The following is a 24,494-nucleotide window of genomic DNA, read 5'->3' as shown; positions in this document are numbered from 1 at the left end:
CCTCTCCATGCTCACTAACAGGCGCACACGTGTTGAAAAGGAGCATTGGGTGGCTTGCTCCTATGACATGCTTATCAATCTTCCCCTCCCACAGCTTGGCTCAAGTGCCCACCTCCTCCAGGAAGCCTCCCTGGCTGTACCTCAATGATCTCTCAAAGTCACTGCCTTGCCTGTAACATTTATTTGGCACCTATTTCCAGCTCCTTCACCCTCATTTTTTTAAATATGAAAATCTTGACCGCAAGTCTCTTAAAGGAGAAGACCACATGTGAATCCGTGAGAGTCCAGGCACTGTGCTGTGGATTTGGGGACCACCAAGAGATGCCCAAGAAATCTTGGATGAGGAGAGGATGATGGGAATGACGTATTTCCATTCCTCACTGGACGCTAACCGTTGTAGGTGTAGTGGAGAGGCCAGAGCTAAAAAGTCACAAATTTGGAAGACTTCAGGACATCACCCCAAAAGCTGGGACCACATGGCACAATGCGGGGGTCTCAGCAACATAGCTTCCAGAAAAAGAGAACCGAAGCAGCCAGCTGTATGCTGACCGGCGCCTGGAGGGTTAGCCGGGGCCCAGCAGAGAGCCCAGGGTTGTGGTGAGCTGAACTGTGGCTCAGGAGTGTGTAGAGATCCCAGGAGCCCATCCAGAGAGCGGGACCCAGCGGAGGGAGGCCCAACAGCAAGTAGCGTTCAACCAGGAGTCACCCTTCCCTGTCCCTAGCATCAGGCCACAGCTCATGGCCCAGGTACATGAGAGAAGCCCAAAGGGGAGAGAGGGCTGGTGTAATAAAAGGTCAGACCCTATTTGCCATGTTTAACTGCTGACAGCTTCCAAGTCTCCCCACTTCTCCTTCCCCTTCTACACCCTCCCCCCTGCCAATCTGAGCAAATGGTAAGAAAGCCCAGGCCCTCCCTGCTTTGGTGTAGGTGTGAAGATCAAACCACATATGCTTGGGAATTTGCACTTTCTCCACCCACCCACTGACCACCTGCTGTGTCCCCCTAAAATTCATTTGTTAAAGCCCTCACCTCAGCCTGAGGTACTAGGAGGTGGGACCTTTGCAAGGTGATTGGGTCATGAGGCAGAACTCTCATGAATGGGATCAGTGCCCAGGAAGACCACCCTTGATGAACCAGGAAGCAGGCCCTCAGCAGACACTGGATCTTCCATCACTTCAATCTTGGACTTCCCAGCCTCCAAAAGTATGAGAACAAATTTCTGGTGTTTAAACCACCTGGTTTATGGTGTTCTGTTTGGACTGCCTGAACTGACAAAGACATGCCCAAGCCAATCACCTCTCCCTGTTCTCCCTTCTCTTCTCAGAGCAGTTCAGATTCTCACCCGCTCTCTCCAGGAAATACTGTGTGAGCAATAAAACCCTTTTATGCTCTTAGTGCACCAGCAGGCTCAAGATCCGAGCGAAATTTGGGAAGGGGTCATCCATCCCACCGTTGTGGGGTGAGCACAGTCGCTAGCAACCCTCAGGAAGCACGTTCTGCTCTCCGCAAACTGGGGCTTGGGGCAGGGAAACTGGAAGTCAAGTCAGAGTTCTAGCTGGGCTGACATGGAAAATGTGAAAAACTGTGGGAAACCCTAGGCTCCCAAAAAAACAGAGTCAGACCCCACCGACTGGTCCTCTGGGGCTCACTCTGGCAACTGCAGGGCTGAGCCCACAGGAGAGGCACGTTAGCTGCCACCCAGGAGGGACCGAGGACACCAGGTGCTGACTCGCTACAACAGACTTACGTAAAGAAACTCTCCCTATTGAAATCCTTGGCTCTGCCCCCGCAGTGCCCTCCAGTAACCTTTGGGGCAAAGCATTCAAGATGTAGGCTGAGCAGAAACTGTAGGCTGGCTATTCCCAGCCCTGAGTTTCAGACTGCGTTCTTTTTTTAGAGATTTAAAAAAAAAAAAAAAAAAAAAAAAAAAAAGCGGGGTGGGGAGGAGAGGGGGAAAGATGGTAAAATATTCCATCTTTATTCTCCTTTCCAGCAAGGGGTGACATTGTAACATAGTTTTGGACAAGGAAATATAAACAGAAATTTTCTAAGGAAATGAGATCCTCCAGGTAGAAGAAAAATTAAAGCCCAGCAAGGAGAAATCCCTTTGTCTCCTCATCCTTCTCTCTGCCTGGAATACGGGTGCAAAGCAAGGAAGTGCAGCAGCCACACTGTCCCCAGAACAGAGGAGACATGCTAAGGATGATGGATCCGAACAACAGAAGGACCTGAACCAGCCCTGGATCGCTCTCCTATGAACTTCTGGTTACGTGGAGGAAATAAACTCTTGCTTGGTTAAGCCACTAATTGATTTTCTCTTACTCACAGGTAAACTGCGAATAAAAAATAAAATATTTAATATTAAAAACATTGGCCTATCAGCAAAGCTAGAAGAGAAACCCATTGATGGCTGACTGAGAACAGTCTGTAGCCTCCGGCAGACCTGAATCTGTGCCTGCTCCCTGGCTTCCTACAAGCTAGGTGGACTTGGACAAGTTATTTGTCTCTCTAGCACTTAGTTTCTCCATCTGAAAACTGAGTATGGTAACAGCACCCACTTCAAAGACAGGATGCCAGACTTAAATGCAAAGCCTTCGCCCAGGGCCTGGCCCAGAGAACATCCACAAAAAATGTGGATTTTTTTTGCTAAACTGGTTGTTTCAACAGGTCAATGCTCCATTTTCCTCAAAGTAACAATTACAGTAGCGCCCCGCCCAGCCCTTATCCATGGTTTCACTTTTCACAGTTTCAGTTTCCGAGGTCAGCCCAAGTCCAAAAACGTTAAATGAAAAATTCCAGAAATAAACAATTCATACGTTTTCAATTGCATGCCACTCTGAGTAGCCTGTTGAAATCTGGCGCCATCCTTCCCTGTCCTGCCCAGGATGGAAATCATCACTCTGTCCGGCGCCTCCATGCTGTAGACGCTCCCGCCCATGAGACACTGAGTAGCCTCCCCATTGCCAGACCCACTGCCTCAGTATCACAGTGCCGAGTCCACCCTGATTTTCCTTAAGAATGGTCCCAGCGCGCAAGAGTAGGATGGCAGCAATTCAGAGATGCCAAGGAGAAGCGGTAAAGTGCTTCCTTTAAGGGAGAAGGTGAAAGTTCTTGACACAATAAGGAGAGAAACAAAATCGTATGCTGATCTTACTGGGATCTTTGGTAGGAACAGATCTTCTATCCGTGAAATTGTGAAGAAGGAAAAAGAAATCCGTGCTAGTTTTGCTGTTGCAACCCAGACTGCAAAAGTTAAGGCCACCGTGCGTGGCAAGTGCTTAGTTAAGATGGAAAAGGCATTAAGTTTGTGGGTGGAAGACATGAACAGAAGATGTGTTCCGGTTGATGGCAGCATGCTGCGCCAGAAAGCACTGAGCCTGTACAAAGACCTGAGCAAGGGATCCTCTGAAAGGGGTGACACCAAGCCATTTACTGCAAGTAGGGGGTGGTTACACAGATTCAGGAATAGGTTTGGTCTGAGAAACGTAGGATCTACTGCAGAGGCTGTGCCTGCTGGTGAGGAAGCTGCTGCCACATTGCCTGCAGAGTTGAAGTGCGTTAAGGAGGAAGGTGTGCTGGAAGCCAATTCCAGCATGTCAGCAGGGCTGAATCGTCTAGAAATGGCTGAGGGCATTTCCCCAAACTTGAAAAGGACAAATAAATGATTGCTTGCTGCCAGACAGCTGAGGGCATCTTAATCTACATGTTATTGCCTCCTGCTGGCCAAACACCTGAACAGCCAAAGGCACTTTCTCCCAAACCTGATAATCTGACAATGGATTCTATGTATTACACCTGGCCTTTGATGTGCATATCTACCTTGCCTTAGGACAAATAGTGTTAATAAAGAGCAAGGGGTCCTGAGACAAGGGAGAACTCGGTTTCTTCAGCCTTTCAAAATTATGTTTCATCTCTGGACTCTAATCATTTGCACACCGTGCTTCTCCAGATTCCTGAACCCTTCTAAATGCTGGATCAAGACCACTGGCATTAAAGGTATGTCTGTGTATGAAAAACCTGGAATATGCAGGGTTTGGTACTATCTGCAGTTTCAGGCATCCACCGGGGGAGGGTGGTGGGACAGCAGATCCTGGCAACTGTATCCTCCACAGATAAGGGGACACTATTGTATGGATAAACTCACAATGCCTTTATCTTTTTTTCTTACTTTTCAACTCTTTAGGGGCTTCTGTGCTGCCACGATGTTCATATTTGAAGGCCAGTGGGTCACATAAATGAGTCTCTAAAGACTCACCTAGAGGGAGATTGGGATTGTCAGCTGTTATGTCTTCCTTAAAAATCATGAGCAGAGACAGGCTTTTAAAAAGGCTTTAAATATGTCCGAAGAGAAGTGTCAAGGTCAAGGCCCTGTGTTCTGAGGGCAGTGAACTGGACTCGTGTTTCATTTAGGAAGCAGAGAGAGAAATCTAGGAGGGCACACATCAGAGACATGGGAGAGTCCTTCCCCTGACCTTTCTCAATGAAATCTTTCTAACAGATGATTGACGCTTGCTTCCGTAATGAGCATTGAACGTCAAATACAAACCCTCTGGGGACAGAGGATACATGAATCTCAATTCTCATTCAAGTGTAAATGATGAGCACCAGGGTCTCTCTAGAAGCAGCGGAGGGAGAGAGAAAATGCAAGTGCAGAAAGAGGCAGCCAACTGTCCAGTGACACACTTGGCAATGTTCACAATTTCCCCAGGCGCTGGTGTTCAATGTTGGTCCAATCATAACCCCTGAATAATACATCCTGCTCCTGTAGGGTTTTCAAGGTTTTAGCCTCCCATCTTCCTCCCCACGAGATCACCAGCCAACAGGGAGCCAAAATAGCCAGACTCCTGCCGAGTAAGTGCCTCATCACCTCAAAACATAGGGCACAATGGAGCCTCCCGCCTCCTCCCTGGAGACTGGGATCATCCCAGTAAGGATCTCCATGCATGTGCTTGGGCTGCAGACCCCGTGTGGAAGGCTGCCCACAGCGGGCTGCAGGATGAAGTCCCCTGGGGCCTCTGGCTCCCTCAGGCAGCTGGGACTGGAGCAGAGAGCACTCGCCAAACCCTCCTGGACTTGCTGGTAACCCTCAGCCCATGGCATCCAAGCACTGAGCCATCAGACAGGCCTCTCCTCTCCGGTGGGAAGGAGTGAAAACAGATCCTCTCTCTGAAGTAGGATTGTGGATGTGTGCCCAGGCACACACAATTGAAATATGACCTCATTTGATCTTCTCACCATCCCTGTGAACCGGTCTGGGCAAATATCACCATCCCAATTCACGGGTGATCAAACTGAGGCTCCGCCAATTTAAATAACTTGGCCAACCTCCATCCCACTGGTAAACGCATCCCCAGGCGCTCTGCAGGTCCTTTCTCGGCCTCTCTGGGTAATTGCCCAAAATAACTCCCATGTGCTCCATGCATGAGGGGGCTGGGGGTGGGGGCTGGGGGACCTCGCCCCTCAAGGGCTGCAGGGAGGTTTTACATTTTAATTTTTTTAAGTGCGGAGATGTTTTCAATAGTTCCTGCCTCTGTGAGCGTCCTCTGGTCCTCTGGATGAAAAAGAATCTGGCTGGCGAGCCTGCCCCGCAGATGGCCGCCGCTAAATGCCTAGCAGCTTGCGGCCTGCATCTGATCACCAGGCCTGGGAGGAAACAAAGGGATCCCTGCGCTGTGGAGAGGACTGCCGGCTGCAGCGCATTCTTTTGTGCGGGCATTCAAGATGTGCGCGAGGCCCACTTTCAATAATTTTTTAGTGTGTTATTCCCCGGGATCTTTGAAGTTGCTCTCGTGGAGAAAACGTTTTTCTTAGGCTATTGGCTTTTTAAAGAAGCAAAATATGGGAGCCTTATGATCTTAACGCTCACAACTCATAAATACTGGTGCAGAAGCAGTAGCCAGGCCCCCGGAGGACTATTCCCTGTTCTCCAGGAGGAATAAAAGAACCTCACAGCATGACCCAGCTTCGCCGCCCCTTTGTCGGGAGGTGAGGGGAGGTGTGCATTGCATTCCAGCCCCGGCTCCAGGCCTCCGCTGGAGACACAGGGAAGAGGCTGAGGAGGAAGCCACTGTGCCTGGGCAGTAAGGTCGATACATCTGAGAATGGAGGCAGCCCACTGAGTTTCCTCTTAATATGTCTCCCCAGCCCATTTCTCCTTTTTTTGAAATACCCCCTAGTACCCAATTGCACAATTTCTTTTAAGTGCCATGTCGGATCCAGCATTTGATTTTTAGGAATCTCTCCCTGGCCCACTGTATCAACCCAAAACTCTGACCCCAATCCTATTTGCCATCCACTGTGGCAGCCTGGTGAGGGTCCCACCTCACCTGGTCTATGGCCCTTTGCCTAAGCGGCCTCCTTCGCCAGCCACTTCCTCCTGCCCCAGGCCTCCGAGGGCCTCTTCCACTGTTGTGTTTCTGAAAAGGGTGCCTTGGCTTGGCAGCCAGGCAGACCTGAGTTCTGCCATTGAAAAATGGCTCACACGGAAGTGAGCAGGAGAACTAAAACCAATGGGATGAGTTTGGCACAGAGGAGGTGTTCGTCCACAGCTGGGTGAAGACACCCAAGTGTTCCCACCCACTTGTGTGGAGAGACGCAAAGGGTTAAACTATGTGTGCATTTTTGGGCTCTATCTTTTAGGAAAGACACTCAAATGCACATGCTACAAGTATTGAAGATTCTTAAACAACCCTTTCCCCCAAGCAACCTGACCTGACTCACCTGACATCTCTCCAACACTCCCCTTCCTTTCTTCCTAGTTGTATATCCTCCATGGATGCCCTAAACCAGACCAGTTTGGCAGCAGGGTGCATGGGACTGAGGCCACACTGATCAGAGGAGCAAGTGAGGTAAGGGTGTGGGAGGGAGTCAGAGCAGACCCCAGGTTCAGGAGCACCTTCATAGAGGCTGGTCCCAGAGGTGGAGCAGCGTGGGAGTGAGGATCCAAAAGAGCATCAGGCCCTAGCTGGTTTGGCTCATTGGATAGAGTGTTGGCCTGTGGACTAAAGGGTCCTGGGTTCAATTCCGGTCAAGGGCACAAGCCTGGCTTGTGGGCTCGATCCCCATAGGAGGCAGGAGGCAACTGATCAATGATTCTCTCTCATCATTGATGTTTCTATCTTTTTCTCCCTCTTCCTTTCTCTCTGAAATCAATACAAATATATGTATTTTAAAAATCATTAGAAAGTCTGGCAGATCCCCATCTGGCAGGATGGTAGGGCCCAGGATGATTCCTGCTTGGAAAATAAATAAATGAATCAATCAACAAAGAAACGTTGCCAGATTTAGGATCCTCCAGATCAGAGAAGCTGCTTCCTGCATCTGAACAGCACTGGGATATGTTCAACCTACCCTCTAGCACCCTGGTACATTGAAATGTAAAGGCCAAGTTCCTTCAGTGACCTTCTCCACATAGTGCATGCTGGAGGTGGTCTCACATAGGTCTGTGGGGTCTTGAGAGGGCTGCAGGGTGAGAGGGAAAGCCATGAAGGTCATCCTGAAGAGAAGCTGGGAAGCCAGGAGGTTAAGATATATGCTCTGACCCACCAGAAGCCAGCAGTCCACATAACCAGCTCTGTGGGGTGGGGTGCACTCAGGCTCCATGGGGTGAGGCAGGGGTCAGCATCCAGAGGATGTATAATGCAGGTTTAACAGGGATCTGATGTTAAAAAAACAAAAATCCAAATTGGCATAGCATGTAGAGAAACCGAACTCCAGGCCACCCCATTAGCTGAGAAGGTGCCTTCAATTTATTCTGTAAATCAGTTTAGCAGATGGTAGTAGCAGTAAGATTTGTTTTTTGTTTGTTTGGTTGCTTGGTTTTGGGAGAGGGGTGTTTAATGTCTCCTCTGGCAACAGAATATATCCTACTTTCAAAGACACATCCAGATGGTACAAATCCCATCCCCATTTCAGGAGCTGTCATGACACTAAGATCTGTATTCTATTGCCTTGTATAGTGATTGGTTGGTAAAGGGTCATGTGAACTGAGCTGAACCAATAAGAGCCATCCTTGAGACTTTAACTAGAGCTGTAGTTTGGAGGAAGGAGGGATTACTTTCTTTTCACTGGGACTCCTAACTTCAAGAAGTATATATAGATCTACGGCTGTTGCAGGTTATTCTTACCAGCACGTAGGGAGAGCCTGCTTGGGAATGAAACTCCCCAGAGGAAAAGAACCGGGAAAAGAAAAGGGAGATACTTCTGATGATTACTGGACACAACCATACCTGAAGACCACATTGCTTCCCTTGTACTTCCCTGGGACATGACAGTAACTACCATTTTTCTTTTAATTTGGGTTTATGTTACTTAAAACTAAAATCATTCTGACTTACACACCTGGCTCGTTGGCTCAGGGCCAGGCTGAGCTTCATTCTCCAGGTACCTTGTCTTCATTCCAGGATGCTAAGCAGGATTGGGGCAAGCAGGAGGACAGCACTACACAGACGTGCCAGCCCCACAAAAGCAGGGCACCAGCCAGGTTACACCCTGCAGACACAATGAAGAAGAACCAGAATTTGGCATCAGGCCGACTGTATTCAGGTCTCCATCCATCCGTTTACCAACTGTGTGACCTGGTTAGTTATTGAATCATTCTAGGCCTTCATTTTCCCTTCTAAAAAAAATGGTATCAATAATATCTACCTTGTAGGCTTTTCTGTGATGTTCTAATGACATCAGGAATGTAAAGGACTTGATCTTGTGTCTGGCTCACAGCGGGAGTTTGATAAATGGCAGCAATGTCACTGTGGTATATCTGTCCTTGGGTGTTCAGCACTGGGAAGAGGAACGGCATAATTTACTGAAATGTGTACGTAAGACCCTCAAAATAGCATTGCCACCAACAGTTTCAATTTCCTATGTCTCTTTTTTTTTTTTTTTTTTTTTTTTTTTAACAAGAGCTGCTAAACACCAACCAAATTGCCCAAAGGGATAGCAACAGAAGAGAAAACTCAGTGCTATAGCCCTTGGTGATGGCAAATAGACCAGGGGTGGCATGCAGAGCTGCCTCCTCTTTGGGGCAGAGAAGTGAGCCTGAGGGGCCTGCGTCTTCCCTGAAGAGCCCTTGCTCTCTGAAAGTGGCACCTGTGAGGTCTGAGCCTCAGCCCCTTTTCCTCCTGACTTAGGCTCAGAGACAGACACCCAAGTGGAACAGAGGCACCGCGGTGAGCTGGGAATCTGGAAACCGAGTTCTAGTCTGGGTGTTACGTGGCTCTGACCATGTGTCTTGGCCATTAACATCCCTTTCAGGAAACCCCCTTCAAGTGGGTGGGTAAACTGAGGACTGGCCAAGTGTAGTCGACTGTGACAAATCCTACTTTGTTAATTTATGAACAAAACCAAAGGCCAGCCTGGCCAGCATGGCTCAGTGGTCACAGTTTGATTCCCAGTCAGGGCACATGCCCATGTTGTGGGATCTATCCTCCCAGTGTGGGACATGCAGGAAGCAGCCAATCAATTATTCTCTCTTATCATTGATGTTTCTATTTCTGTCTTTCCCTCTTCCTTCCTCTCTGAAATCAATAAAAATATATATTATAAAAATAAATTTAAAAACAAAGGCTAGCCCCAGGCTCCAGGCACTCAGAATGAATCCATGTCTTTTCTTCAGCTCCAGCCTGGCTGTGAAGCCGACATCAGCAAAGGCGCTCTGGAAGGCAGAGATCAGGGTCCAAGCATCAGCTCAACTGCTTGTTAGGCCTCAGTTGTCTCATAAAAACAGGAGGGAAGAAAGAGTTTCATTACTGTGCTTGTATAACCAATCACTCTGAAACTCAGTGGTGTGAACACCCATTTGTTATGGTCACAGATTCTGTGGGTCAGGAATTAGGACAGAGCACAAAGCAAGACGCCTTTCTCTGCCCTGTGGTGACCTAGGCCTCAGCTGGAAGGTTCCAGTGGCTGGGGCTCCTCTAGCTGTTCTCTCTGCATAGAGGAGAGAGAGAGAGAGAGAAAGAGAGAGAGAGAGGGAGAGAGAGAGAGAGAGGGAGAGAGAGAGAGAGAGAGAGAGAGAGAGAGAGAGAGAGATGAGAGAGAGAGAGAGAAAGAGAGAGAGAGAGAGAGAGAGAGAGAGAGAGAGAATACCAGGGGAAGCTTTCCTGCCTTGGATTGGCTGGCCTCAGAAGTCAAACTGCATCGCTTTTGCCATTCTGTCGACTGGGCAATTACGAAGTCTGTGAGCTCCAAGGCAAGGAAGGGCACATAGGCCCTACCCGTCGATGAAGGACTGTCGACGTCACATCACAAGACCGTGAGGATTAGTGTGATCATCCCTGGAAAAAACAATCTGAGCCATAACGTCTTTCTTAAAGAGGTGACACCAGGATGCAAGGTCACGATGGCTGTAAACACACGTGGAGAGTGCTCCACCCATGTTCATGCTCTCCGCAAACCCTGCCATGTGCCTGCTGGGACCTCAACACCACGGATGCCCTCCAATCCCTCCTGCTGGGAGCCGGTTCTCATTCAAGCGGGAGGTAGGAGACAGGTGGGCAGACAGGGATAACATGAGTGAAAGCCCTTTGCGAACCTTCAAGGGCTAATATTTCAGTGGCAGTAAAAATCCTGGATGAGAAGACATTTGAAAATGCTTCATTTTTCTTTTCTCTCTTGAAGTGCTGCCCTGTTTTCTTTCTCCAAATTCAAGATTCAATCCTTCAATCAATCAATCATTTATTTTCCTGACAACCATGTATGAGTGTCTATTGCCAGGTATTATGGCAAACTGAACAATGAACAAGACCTGGTCTGAGCCTCCAGGAAGGCTGGAATTCACACACAATGAGCACACAATGAGCACAGAAGGAGGAAAGAAGGAGCGCCCCCGTCACCCTCTGCCAGTTTCCACAGTGGACTTGGCTCTGAAAAACCAACGCTGGCTGCCTGGGGCTGCTGAGAAAGCCCTAGAACACCATGGAAAGCCCTGGGTAAGCACAGCGCTCTGCATCCCCCAGGAAGGATGTCAGCCCCAGCAGCTTGGTGGTCACTCCTTTTTGGCCCTGCTCCTGGCCCTGCCTTCCTCCAGGCTTGGCCTCCGTGGTGAGGAGCCCACGTCTACCTCCAGTTCCTGTCTCCCCCGCCATGTGAGGGTTAACTCTGCCTGATGTTCCCTGCAGGGTTTAAGTGCAGCTGCTGTTGCCATTGGGAAATTGCTTTTTCCCATTGCTGGGCTGGCTCTTGGAAACGACCACAGTGCCATCCTCTGGTGGAAATCTGGATTCCACGCACTACAACCTTCCTCTGTGGCTGGAGGAAGCTTTCAATGACTCCTGGGGCTCCTTCTGAAGGACACCCCGCTCAGTGTGGGACCTCACTGCCCTCATGTAGCAAAATCCTGGAAGGAGAGCTCAACAGTTTGCATTGAAGCTTTCTACCCCAGGAAAGAAGAAGAAGAAGAAGAAGAAGAAGAAGAAGAAGAAGAAGAAGAAGAAGAAGAAGAAGAAGAGGAAGAAGAAGAAGAAGAAGAAGAAGAAGAAGTTGTTGTTAACAGGTAGTTATCCGTGTATAGAATACATATTTGTGTCTGCTATTTTCTCAATATTTAATTTCATTATTGTGTTAAAATATGAGAGATATGAGTTTCTAGATTCATTTATTCATTTTCTAGTTTCACTTATTCATTTTCTAGATTCATTCATTTGCTCACTCAACACACATTTTATAGTGTCAGGAACTGCTTTGAGAGCTAAGAATACAAAATACACAAAACTCCTGAGTTCATGGAGCTTGCTTTCTGCTTACTTATAAATAAAATATATAAGTAAATACATAGTATATTAGAAACTGTTAAAAAAAAAAAAAAAAAAAAAAAAACCACCAATAACTAGAGCAACAAAAGGTGATAAAGAGTGTTGATGGTGAAGTCATTACAAATGGAGGTGCCAAAAAGGCCTGAAGGTGAAGATGGTGAGGCAATAAGTCAGTGGATAGGCCTTGAGGTGAGAGTGTGCCTGCCAAGTCTGAGGACATTGAGTTACCAATATGGCAGGAAGAGAGCAAGTGAAGAAGAGACTACACCGAGAAGCAGAAAGAGAAGAAATTGAAGGCCAGGTGCAGGCTTTAGCTTTTCCTCTGATGAAAAAGGGGCCCTTGCAGGGTTTGAGGACATGAACCTCTGAGCACACTCTGGCTGCTTTACTGAGGACAGAAGGAAGGGGGACAATAGCAGAAACAGGTGGAGTAGTTAGGGGGCTACTGTAATAATCTGAGCAAAGGAAGAATGTGGATTAGACCAGGGTGGGAGCAGTGCGGGCATGAGGAATAGCTGGATTGGGACATATCATGACAGTTAAGTGTTGAAATTGCTGAGAGAATTGGCATGTTGTGAAAGGAGAAAGATTGTAGCTAAGCAGAATGCCAAGGAGTTTACACAGCAGCTGCAAGGCGTTAGCCAGAGACTGATCAAGTTCTCCCTCCCAAGAAGTCGAAATAAGAAATAGAACCCTTTGACAGGCAGTGGCAGGTGCTGGAATGGGATGGTGGTCAAAAAGAGAGAAAACAGGATGGGACGCCATGTTGGGCCACAGGTAAGAGAAGTACACAGAAGATGGATGAGAAAGAGGAATGGGCTTGATGTGCAAAAATGAACTGAAATGAGAGGGTTCCCCTCAGACTCAGGGCCGCTGTGTTACACAGCTTTAGGGATCAGCACGCACATCACAGGACAGAGTGCCTCTGGTGTTGTGCCGTGCACAGCAGCCCCATCCCCGGCGGGATGTCATCCCTTTGGCCAGTTATCCACGGAATTGCCTACTGCATCTTCACTGAGCTAGCACAGCGGGCTTTGTTCCTTTCCAGCAAAAGAGTTTTAACCAAAAACAGGCTCAGGAGGAAAAGACCATCGTGTAGGCCCCCATGCCCTTGACTATCTGACTGGCTCTGAGACCATCCGTTTGTCTGTGTTGCACAACTCCAAGGACCATCGTTCCCCTGGGGACACAGGACCTCGCTGTTTGAGGGCCTGAAAAGCAAGTGCACATGGTGTGTGCTGTTGAAGAGACTGGCCATTACCTTCTTTCTCGGACACCAGGGTCCCGGCCCCTTCTGCGTGTTTGTCGTATGTTAGCACTACAGACCTACAAGGATGAGACTGTGAAACACAGTGCCTTGCCCTAGCTGGTTTGGCTCAGTGGTTGGCGTGTCGGCCCTGCGAACCAAGGGGTTGCAGGTTCGATTCCCAGTCAAGGGCACATACCTGTTTGCAATATTTCTGCCCAGGTCAGGACATGTGTGGGAGGCAAACAATCGATGTGTCTTCCTTCCACTCCCTTCCACTCTCCTCAAAAAAAAAAAAAAAAAAATCAATGGAGAAAATATCCTCAGGTGAGGATTAACAACAACACCAAAAAAGACAGTGTCCTAAGGGTCTCATCAGGTAGAGGGGAAGCTGGTTGGGTAAGGGGCCGAGTCCCCCTACCCCAGGTCAGGGACTTGGAGTCAGTGCTGAGTGGCTAGTGGGCCCCATACCTGGGATTACCTAAACGCTGCATGAACTATCCATCCCTGTTAGGCAAACTCACCTGTACACATCTCACCATTATTCCTCTGCTCCCCACCCCGCCCCCCAGTCTTCACCAGGGAGAGGACATGTGACACAGAAAACTATCATCCACAGTGAGCACTTAAGCAGAGAGAGGCTGCTGGTGGAGGATATTTGAAAATCATTTCCCTCCTCTCATCTTTTTTCCTCTCCAGCTGCCTAGAGTCTGAGGTCCCTCGCATTTAAATCTTCAATATCTATATTGCAGCTCATGAAAAGGAATTTTTTAACAGCATCTTAATCTTTATTCACATTTCACGTACCATCTACATTTTGGATAAAGTACATTTCCCCAGAGACCCCCCTCTCCCCCCGCCATTTATTCTAAACGCATTGGAAAGCCCACTGCTTGCATGCTCGATGGTTTTCTGAATATCAGAGCGTCCTCCTCTCCAGGCTGCCACGGATACATGCAATAACTTAATGCTGTTTTTCATAAATGGGAAGATCAGACCGTGATTCAAACGCTGTGGCATGTGGCATTTGTTTGATGGAGGTAACGTTTTCCACAACAAGATACATTTCTGTTTCCTAGGGTTATTATTAAAACAGGAATTGAGCTGTGTGATGATGGAATCAAAACGCAGCCCATGCACTGTGTGGGTTCTAAAAACAAAAGAAGCGTTTTTAGAACACAGTGTCGCCTGGCTCTCTGGTACATGAGTCTGCAGCAGCAGTTCTGAGGGGTCCCCGACCAGCCACAGCAGCATCGCCTGGGGCTAGTGGCAAAGGAACGTTCTCGAGCCCACGCCACACCTACTGACAGAAACCCTGGGATCTGTGCTTTCACCAGCCCTTCGAGAGATCCGATGAATGCTCCAGATTGAGGTCCAAAGAGTCCTAGGCATTAGAACTCTTTAAAAAGTAGCAACAAATGATTAAGGAAGACATAACTAATTGGGAGTTTAAAAACATAGAGTCACAGTCTCTGAAGAGAGATGATAAGCCTAAGTAGGGGTGCCAGGCAGCAGGAAATCCTAACCGTGTTGTGTTTCAGGAGGAGCTTTCATTACAACATCAGTGAAGGTTCCAGTGTCCCGGAAGTGGGGTTGGGGGCGAATAAGCAGTGCTCCCTGCCTACAAGGGAGAGGGATCGAGAACCCTAAGGGTAATTAGTTGTCATAGTGTTGACTCAGAAATGTAGATCAACTGTGGAGCTGACACAGAGGGAAGCCTCACTCTGGCTGGGGCACTAAAAGAAGTATCCATGGGAAGGAAACCCTTGAACTAGGCCTTGGGAGCCGTGAGAGTTACCTGTGGGGCAAGGAGAACGGCACGTGTAGAAAGGACCCCTGACAGCCCGGGGAGCACTGAGAAATATGTAGTTTTGGTTGCTTTAAAATTATGCTCTAGGCCCAGCAAAAGGTGCCATTTTTTTGTGGAGAGGTGTGTCAGGGGGTCTGGAATCCTATCCCAGCTGTAACCCCGTTGCTTTTCACCCAGGAAGGATTTTAAAGAGTCACCTCCTCATCAGATGCTTGACTTTTCTTTTCTAATATTCCTGCTGGTCATTCGCCAATACCAGGATAGCCACTAGCACTTGTTCACTCAGAAGGCCAGATCCAGGCTGAGCAGGGTCCCTCACAAAGGAAACAGCAGCACAAGCATGAGGGAAAGAATGCAGATCAGGGACCATAGTGTCCACATGCTATACTGTCAGGAAGTCTTCCTTGCACACCCACCATCCCCTGGCTGACCAGCTTTGGGTCAGTTATGTAACTTCTCTCTGCCTCAGTCTCTTCATCTGTAAAATGTGCATAGTAATAATCCCTAATTTTTATGGTCATTATCTATAAAATACATAGAAGAGTGCCTGCAAATAGCAATCACTACACATGAGTTAGCTATTATCACCACCTCCATTATCCTAACCAACATCTTCATTATTAGAATCATCATCAATATCACCACTATCCTCACCATCATCATCACTACCCCCTTCACCAACATTATCATCACCACACCACCACTACTACCATTATCACCGACATTGTGTCACTTCTGCTTAATCCCAGAGCCTGATGGTTGAAAGTTGGGAACACCAAGCTAATGGCCAGATAATAGCTGATCACAGTGAACTGATAAATATAACCAAATATATTTCCTTTACCTCAATCCAGTTTTATTTCTTACTGGGAGCTGGACTGCCCTCTACAACATCTCTACAAAGCAGTTACCAGCCCACGTTTTAATTCCTCCCATGGCAGGGAGCTGACTTCATTCCCAAGAAGCTCATCTAACTGCCAGATCCAGCAATTTGACTCTAGGGCTTTAATATTTCTGCAAATCCAAGAATAGCAATGCTATCCCACTGCGGAATTACTTCTCTTGGTTAGAATAAAATTAGAAAATGGGCCATTATTTGTGCTACCTCCTTCTTTTCTTAAGCCCAGGGCAAATTTTTTGCTGCTCCTCTCATTGAGAGGTGGAGTCTAATTCCCTGCCCTTTGGATCTGGGCTGGCCGTAGTGACTTGCTTGATCTGTAAAATATAACACAAGTGGCTTCCACCCTGTCCCTCCTCCCAGCTGATGCCACCTGAAGCAGATCTAGCCATCTCCATCACGTCCTGTTCAAGTTTCAAATTCATGAACAGAATAAATAATTATCATTGTGTTAAGCTTTTAAATTTGGAGGTGATCTGTTAAGTTGCAACAAATAACTGGAACATCCTGAAATGGCTGAAACATCTCTTATCTCCAAATTACCCTTAAGCTCCTTCAATACAAAACATGTAAGGGAGCCATCACAGCTCATCTGAGTTGGCACTACAAATTAAATATAATCCTAGTGTTGGTTAGAGGGTTTTTCCTTATGATGAGGCACAAGCTAGCTCTCCTTAACTTCATTCATTTATTCAACAAGCACTTAAAAGCACCCACCATCAGGTGCTATGCTGGAGATTGTGGAAGACAAAGATGCACCAGCCACTCACTATCTCAAGGACTTCGGAACCTTCCTGAATGAGGCTATGAATTACAGAAGAGGAGCAGTGCACAGCTGTAAGGAAACTTAGGGATGGAGAAACATGTTCTGTCTGGTGGGGAAGACAGTGAACTGACTGCAGAGGGATGGAAAGTATTCCCCAGATGGAGAAGAGGAGGAGGGTGATGGGGAAGAGGGACTGGGGGTCCATAAAAAGATATGGCCCTTTCAGGGATCCGTTAGGAGGCTGAAGTGGTGGGGAGCAAAGGGCATGAAGCAAAAAAACAGAGAGACAAGACTGGGAAACTAGGTTGGGGTCAGATTGAGAAGGACTTCATAAACTGAGAGTTTGGATTTTACCTCGAGCACAAGAGAGAGCTGCAGAGGGGTTTTAAGCCAGGGCACTGCAGAAGCAGATTTGCATTCCTGAAAGAGGAGTCTGGCTGTAGGATAGGATCAAATTAAAAGAGGCCAACCTAGGACTCCTTTCTATAGCTGGTCAGGAGATGAGGGGTACCGACATAGGGCAGTGGAGACTTCAGAAAGTTTACAAGACCCAGTTGGAGATCAATTGGACAGAGCAGAGCAATCAGTCAAGATGATCCCAGATTTCTGCCTGGGGATGTGCCATCGCACTAACTACCAATGACAGCAGGTGCAGGAGAGAGGATAGGGCAGACAAAAGTCCCCTTTGATTCTTGGGACACCCCACACCTTGATTCCAGTTCACATGTTCCGAGACAGGCATAAGGTCCCTAGCTTGATGCTTGGACATTTGCTTGAGTCTCTTAGTTCCCATGATCCTCTTGTTTTTCATTTCCAATAGGACTAGAGCACACATCTGACTATAGGGAGAGTCTGTTCTAAAGTCCACACCAAGAAAAAACAGGAACTGTTGATTTTTTTAATATCTTTTTAGTTGCTGCCTTTTTCAAGGATTATAACATCAGCACATGGTGTTGAAAATACATAAAAGTACACCTAAAGCCCAGTTTCTCAGAGAGAGTATTAACACTGGGGGATATTCCCTTTCAATGTTTTTCTGTTCATGCAGATTTGCTTTATCTGGTTAATAGTGCCTCTCACGCTAACCTAGAAAATATGCTTTTTAAATGGCTGAACAGAGTACAACATGGGTGTACCTAAATGAAGCAAACTTCCACAATTGGACATTTCAGCTGTTTTCCTACATGTGTGTGTCTGTGCTTTGCTTTGTTTTTTGTTTTTGATTTGCTCATATGAAAACCTTATGTCAAGCATGTTTGTGCCTAATTCTTAGCTATTCTTTTCTAATTATTTCTTTCAGACAAATTATTGGAATGGGCCAAGAATTGACAGATTTGAGCATGTTGAAGGGTTTTTGGTACTTATGACAAAGCTTCTCTCAAAATATGAAAGCGTGGTTTTGTCGGGTTCTTTTTTTACCCTTCCCCATTTGGCTGTGGAGGAAAACACGTGGCCACATTTTTTGGAGCCTGAAGTTTCTGGAAGACATTTACTGACTCTTTCTCGGTGGAAATTTGAACCGCTCTCCTCCTCCCAGGATGGCCCTGCCCTGTGATTTACAGCCAGCCCGGGCCGGCTCGGTTGCCACAGCGCTGTCATCGCAGGCTGTCGGTCAACCAAATGGAATAAAAGCTCCAGGGTTATTTGGCCTCTGAGCAAACACAGGGGAACAGTGGCTGGTCTCTTCTGCTTCCAAAGGAACATGCTGCTTTAATAACACTCAAGAATGCTTTTCAGGAGTCCTGCTCCCCAGAACTTTCCTGTCAGGCCTGGGGCCTCTTTCCTGAAATGTAACGGCCAGCCAGCCAAGTCCCTGGCCACCTCCACTGCCAGGCCCCCCAGACCCGTGCAAGAACTGTGGGGCATGCTAATTGGCTGGTATCCAAGAGCATGAGCAGTGAGCGTGCCTTGGACCAGACTGGGGAGGCCCACAGTCCGAAGGCTGGACAAACTCCAGCTGGCTGTGGTCATACCAGCCCCTCCAGTCCTTTCTGCAATATGCATGGAGTGTCCTCCTCAAAACCGGACTCGCTGCTTTCTGGGGACCAGGGAGGAAAGATGTAGAATGATTTTAATCCCAAGCAAGTGCAAATCACTGCAGAAAAGTTGAGTCCAGACACAGAGAGGGGGGCTCTGTTCCCATGGGCTCAACCAGCAGGGGGAGGAGCTGAATGAGGAGGGATCACATTCTGCTTCCCTCCCTGTGTGCATGGACAAGACTTGCAAAAAGCAAGAATTTGAGTCTGTAGGATGTTAGGAAGATGTGACAATTGTCAAGGAGAGAGATGTTGAAGGCCCAACCACAGATATCAAGGGGGTGAACTGATGAAACTTGATGACTGTGGGGTATTCAAGTGGGGACAGTTTACTAATATAGACTCCAATTGCCTCAACTAACAAAGACAATAATAGTACCTGCTGCAAAGAGACTTTGTGGGTCAAATTAAATGACACATGAAAAATGCTTATGCCCAGCTGGCTTGCCTCAGTAATTGAGCGTCATCCTGTGAACCAGGAGGTCATGGTTCAATTCCTGTCAGGGCACATGTCAAGGTTGAGGGCTCCATCCCCAGTAGAGGGTGTGCAAGAGGCAGCTGATAGATTGTTCTCTCTTACCATTAACATTTCTATCTCTCTTCCTCTCCCTTCCTCTCTGAAATCAGTAAAAATTATTTTTTAAAATGCTTAGTACAGTGTCCTACTTAGTCAAACTCATTAAAGATTAAGTCCTAAAATAAGTAAGACTTAACAATGTCATTATTTTATAAGCCTGCAGGTCATGGCCAAACATATGGAGTCAGGAATCAGCATATAGATGGCAGGACAAGCCATAGGAAAGGACAGGACCCCCAAGGCGGACCTGCAGTGAGGAGACAGAGGAACTGGATGCAAATGTGGGGAGCACTGATGCAAAAGACCTGCTCCCGTGGGATTTGTGGAAAAAGGAGAGTGAGAAAGAACAGTTCAAGCCAAGTAAGAAAAGCATTTGGAGACGGAGAACGTGCCCAGTGTGGCTCTAGTAAGACCAAGGTGGACCAGGATTCATTGGATTTGGCCACAAAGAAGTCACCAGGCAACGTGTTTCCAGTGGTGATGGTGAGATTGCAGTGAATGGAGAGAATAAGAGTGTGAAGGGAGATGTTCATCACCTCATTACACATCACAGAGAAAAGGGGCATAATCTAAGTGCCCAACAATGGGGGACCAGGTTTGTCATGGTACAACTCTTCTCTACTTTTCTTCATAGCATTACACGACAATCACTATAAAACAATTTTTTGGTAGCAGAAAAGGAAAAAGGATTAACAGTGAACAAAGGAAACAAAAGACACAGGTGTGGAAGTAACACAGAATACAGTTTTTAAAAGCCTACAATGATTTAAAAAAAAAAAAAAGGCAAGTTGAAAACGACTATGTTATATCTTTTCTTAAGAGATTTGTTAACACTAGAGAGTTCAAAAAGAACAACAGAGCTGACTCAAGGTTTGGCAAATAGGATGGAAAACAAGTAAAAGGGAATGTGTTCCAAAACATTAAATGGTGCAGAATGCAGCTTCGTGACTGTATCAAGGGCAATGGACAAAGCTAGGAAATGCAAATGCTCATGAGGAAGTATGCACTTCCCCACTGGCCAGGAAACTCCATGAGGACGGGACCTCACTGTCCTGTTTTCAGGGGGAAATGTGGTTTCTAAACTAGAACTGCAAGCATTTAAAAATGTGCACAGAGAGGAAAAGACATTAAAATATTGAGAATGTATTAGGGTCTAGGATTGTGAATGTGGATATGTGGTTTTTTTAATTTTCCTAATTTTCTATACTGGGTTTATACTACTTTTATAATGCGAAACAGGAAGGACGGAAGGAAGGAAAGAAGGAAAGAAGGAAGGAAGGAAGGAAGGAAGGAAGGAAGGAAGGAAGGAAGGAAGGAAGGAAGGAAGGAAGGAAGGAAGGAAAGGAGGGAGAGAGGGAGGGAAGGAGGGAAAGAGGGAGGGAGGGAGGGAGGGAGGAAAGAAACAGGGAAAAGAAGGGAAGGAAGGGAGGTAAAAAATAAGGTAGAGGAGGAGAGAAGGGAGGGAAGGAATGGGAGGGATGGGGGAGGATAAGGGAGGGGAAAGAGGATAAAACTAGCAAGTGGACCTTGGAGCCAGATGACTTGGCTTAGACCTCAACCATGCCACCCACTAGCTGTGTGACCTTGAGTGAGCTCCTTAACTACTCTGAGCCTCAGTTTTGTCTATAAAATGGAGATAAAATTGATCCACAAAGAAACCCAGCAAAATTGTGTTGTTCATTCTTTCCCAACTGTGGGCTCCTGGACCCCAGTCCATGCCATTAACACATTGATGTGGGATTTGAGTGGTGCTGAACTCATCCTCAAGTTCAAAAAACAGGTTGAGCCCTTTTTTGTGAAAATATCGGTGGGCGGGGTGGGGGGGGGGGGGTCCAAAGCTCCAGAAGCGTTGCTTAGCTTCCTCGATGTGACCCAAAAAACCTGCCTTATTTACATAGGACTGCCCTGTGGAACAATAGAAGCTGGGACAATATGGATCCCTAAAAGCAGAAATTTACTAGCAGAGGTGTGTAATGCTCCTCCCACCCAGCTCATGTCCAGCTGTGACTTCCAGATTCTGTACACATTAGCAAACAGGGAGCAGGCTCTCCCTCCCGACATTCCACAGCATCGTTTTCACTGCTAAAAAGCCTAAGAAATCCCAGCAGAGCCATCTCAGTTTTTCTGGCCAGCACATGGAGAAAAACAGAAATGGGTCATTTGTCAAGGTCCAAAACAGCCCAGAAGCCCTGACTTCTTGCCCTGATGAAGTGACTCAGTTGAGGCCCTACTGCAAGAAAATGGTTCCAAGACCCTCCTCCTCCTCCTGCTTGTGCTATGCATGGGGACTCCAAAAGATACCATCTTAGCCTGGATCCCCTCAAAAGAATAGTCTAATAAGTTTGGAGCAGAGGATTTATTTGGGAGGTGATCCAGGGATCAAGAAAAATACAGTGAGAAAAGCACTATCAGTAGGCAGAGAAACCTGATAAAACTAAGTAGCAAGGTCACCACTGTACAAAGTATAGCAGTTACCATGTGATCCGCTGTCTCTTAGAGGGCTCAGAGATGAAACTCAGCCAGCACCACACTTTTCAGCACAGCCAAAAACTGTCTTTGCTCATAGACAAATTCTATCCCACTCAACCTCGGAGAAACATCCAGAACTCCCTCTGATTTGTACTTCAGAAGGACAAGGGACTGCAGCATTTATTACAAGTCCCCACCCCTATTTGCCATATAAAATAACTTAATCAAGAGAATGACATCTCGTTATTTTGCCACTTGCTATTGGTTAGAAGCAAGTTGTAGGCTTCACCTGCACTCCAGAGACGGTATTATATAAGGGTGTAACACACTGGTGGTCACCCCAGGGTGTGTCTGCCACACTAGATCTATGGTTCCGACCTTGGCTGCAGATATAATCACTGGGAAGTGTTTTCTAAAAATTAGTGCCTGGGCCATGCTGCAGAGATCTTGATTTAATTGTCCTAGCAAGGAGCTGGGCATCAGCATTTTTAAAAATCCCCATGTGATTCTAGTGTGCAGCTAGAGTTGATAACTACTGGTCTGGGATGTGGGAGGAGAAATGAGACTTAAAAAAAAAAAAAAAAAAAAAAAAAAGCTGTCTCAGCCCAATCTACAAGTCTCAGCCCTGACCTTCTCAGGTCAAAAGCAATTTCCATTTTTCATCCCCAGCAAAACTAGCCACCACAACTTCTCATTGCATAGTCTTTGCCTTTGCTTATGGAGCTGGCTAGGCTCCTGATCCTCACCTTTGTCCCTCCCCATCTTTTTCTTCTTGCCCACACCTTTTTATAGTTGCACACCATTCTGCCTCCATACTCTTCTTATACCATTATACTCATCCCTGTCATTTTCTTCCCCTTTCACCTCCCGTATCCATCAGGGTTCTATTGGAGAATCAGAACTACCAAGAGATGTGTATAATAAAGAAGTTGTTACAGGAAGTTGATTTGACCTTACGTTTCTGTATCTGGGGCCAGGAGCCTTGCAGTGCATGGGGTAGGTAATCAGGAAAGGGAGATGGGTATGAAGTAAGGAAGAACAAAGATAACTTGCAACCTGTGAGTTTGGACTGGAACTCACACTGGTCTCTCGTTGCCACTGAGTCTCCACCTTCAATGACGGGGCTGATCTGCAGGAGAAACTAGTACCCTTTCTTCCAGCGCCAAGTAAACACAGAGCCCAGGAATCAGAGGATCCAAAGCCAAGTAGTAAAGCCAGTGGCCAGCACACATGAGCTGTAAATGGGCCCATGGCCTGCTCCATCCCACTTGCCAAATAAATAAAGAATGTGGCTGCTGTTCCATGTCCACCTTCCAAATATAGTGTATGATGTCCCTTGTGGCCTGGGCTAACCCAGAACTAAGCAGGGAACGGGATTTAAGAAACGTACTAGTAGTTCCAGCTTAGCTAAGCTGACATGGCACAGACCCAACATACTTCCCCTCTTTCCCCCTTTCTTACTTCTTTTCTTTTCTCATTGTCTACTACAGATTCTAACGGCAGTTTCTGTGGTGATAATTTATTCCTGTGTACATCTAAATATTGAATTTGAACCTATGGGTTTTCAACTTGGTGCTCTTACCATTATGGTATAAAATAACTTAATCATTGGGGGTGGAGAGCTACCTGGTAAAGGCAGTGGAGGAATGCCCAGAGTGGAAGCCAAACCTTTACCTTTGCACCCAGGCCCAAGGTGTTACAGGGGCCCACAGTGACCTAGGCCTGTTGGCTGTCTCCCTGGGCCTTCTAGGGTCAGGGCCAGGATATTCCCTATCTCTAACTTTATCTAGGCTCATGCAGAAAGAGTTTTCATTGGGTCCTGCAAGACTGGATGGTCTCTGTCCAGGGGCTTGCTGATGCCTGCCACTGCGGTATTTCTTTATGCTGACACCCTTTGCTAGGGAAGTCCAGGCTGGCACCCACTGCTCTTAGCAACACCCATCTTTGAAAAAGCTGTAAACTATATTCTCAATGAGCATCAGACCTTGAAAACATACCTGGCACTTAAGTTACAAAAAGAAGAAACTGAGGCTCTGGAAAGTCAAATCATTTGTCCATGGTCACTCCACCAGGAAGCAAAAGATTCATGTTTCCAATTCAAGGGTCCTAACTCCCAGTCAGGGACAAGCTATTCTGTAAAATAAAGACTCAGAAAATAACGGGGTTTGGTCCCCAAGGGGCGGGCCAAGCCAGGCAGCCTCCTTCAGATCTAGGGCTGGCATTTCTTTGAAGTGAGGATAACACCTCGGGGAATAAAAGTCTGTCTGCTCAGAGGGATCATGTGGAATTTGGGGCCCTGTTGTAGACTAGACTGGCCTTTTAGCTCAAGCAGTTAACATGTGTTCTGGTCTCCCTTAGAGGTCTCTGAGATGAAACGCCAGCCGCCACACTTCCCAGCGCAGCTGAAAACAGTCTGCAAGGGCCTATCTGGAGCAAATCAGTCTCACTGGAGTGAAAAATAGCAGGTGTCAGAGTTTGCCAGCAGCCCCAGGAAACCCGAGCCCTGCTGCCCTCGGCTCTGCCCTCACAAATCATCCTCTGAGCAAATCACTCACTCACATGAGGCAGCTTCTTGGCTCTTGGCTTCCCTTCCGCCCTGGAGGCCCAGCTGTGGCTGCCAAACAGGTTCACAAGCTGAAAAGGAAACATAGAATCTCCTGAGAGGGGCATCATCCTGGAGGCTTCCTGGCTCCAAGTCAAAGACTCATAGATTAGTAGGACATTCAAGTTCAAATGGGCCATGGGGGCCTCTGGTCCAACTCCACCTAAGTATCTTCTGTAACAGCCAGCAATAACTGGATAGAAAGGATGAATGGATGGATGGATGGATGGATGGATAAACAAAAGGAAAGAGGTAGGGTGAGAATGAGACAGAGGTAAACAGAGATAAGCAGAAGGCAAGAAAAAGGGGACAGAAAAGGGAAGAGATGGAGGAACAATC

The sequence above is a fragment of the Pipistrellus kuhlii genome, unplaced genomic scaffold, assembly GCF_014108245.1.
Source record: "Pipistrellus kuhlii isolate mPipKuh1 unplaced genomic scaffold, mPipKuh1.p scaffold_m20_p_4, whole genome shotgun sequence".
Classification (NCBI taxonomy): Eukaryota; Metazoa; Chordata; class Mammalia; order Chiroptera; family Vespertilionidae; genus Pipistrellus; species Pipistrellus kuhlii.
This window is presented reverse-complemented; position numbering follows the sequence as displayed.